We start from the raw sequence: 969 nt of genomic DNA, 5'->3' as shown, positions 1-969 counted from the left end.
AAGAGTACATACTTTGCATAAGTGTCAGGTAAGTAAAAAAAATTAACATGATGCCAATAAGACTGAAACAGGGTAAGATATCTTGTAACAAAGGGGCAAAATAAGATGCCATGTAAAAGAGGAACAAGATAAGGTGCTTTGTAATAAAGAAACTTGACAAAATACTTTATTACAAAGGAACAGGGTAAGATGCCTTGTCGGTAAAACAATATAGTACACTATCATTATTAGTATCTTGATCATTTTAAGTTAAAGCACATGGTAGTGACTTCAATGTAGGCATTAAAGTTTGAAATTCCTTTGTATCCAGTCATGAGTTTAGAATTACCACACTTCTTCAGGTTTGATCTGGCGAGACACTGCTTATGTTTGTGTCCCTCTCGGCACTCTGTCTCTGTTCTGTACTGGCGTTTACACGGCATCATGGCAGTTTGACCCTTGTTGCAAGTATCAGGTGAGCTCTTTTTAATTATATATTGGTAATAGTATTTTAGTTATATATTGGTAATAGCATTTCAAAGATAAGTGTTAGGTATTTTTTATATGTACATCTCTAGCTTGTTCAAAAGAAAGTTTCAGAATTTAGAATAGAGGTTAAGTATAGCATTATATTTATCTTTTATGTACAGTATGCCAGAAAAAAATACTTTTCATGCCCTGCTTGATAATGCTTTGATTATCATCAATAGTGATATGATGGAATATGATTTATGCACTAGATATTCTTTAAATGATTATCTTGAAAGTGAAACAGGAAAAAAATGTATATACTACTCTTCCAGAGTTCTGCCTGCATTTATAGTGTAATTTGTAGTTATATTGTTTGAAACTTAGTTCAGTTAAGCATATTATAGAAAGGGTAAACAGTTCAGAAAAGGATAAATATTCTAGAAAATATTTGTATATTTTGTGAAATATTTCATAGTTGCAGTTAGAGATACAAATCTGCAGTATAGTATGTAATCTGAG

At 31.3% G+C, this 969-nt stretch overlaps 1 pseudogene; it reads left to right on the top strand.

Moving 5' to 3' along the window:
• LOC119587117 overlaps positions 1–969 on the top strand; it is a 22,714-nt pseudogene that overhangs the window by 21,000 nt on the left and 745 nt on the right.

This window comes from Penaeus monodon, chromosome 22, assembly GCF_015228065.2.
Source record: "Penaeus monodon isolate SGIC_2016 chromosome 22, NSTDA_Pmon_1, whole genome shotgun sequence".
NCBI classification, from domain to species: domain Eukaryota; kingdom Metazoa; phylum Arthropoda; class Malacostraca; order Decapoda; family Penaeidae; genus Penaeus; species Penaeus monodon.
This window is presented reverse-complemented; position numbering and strand designations above follow the sequence as displayed.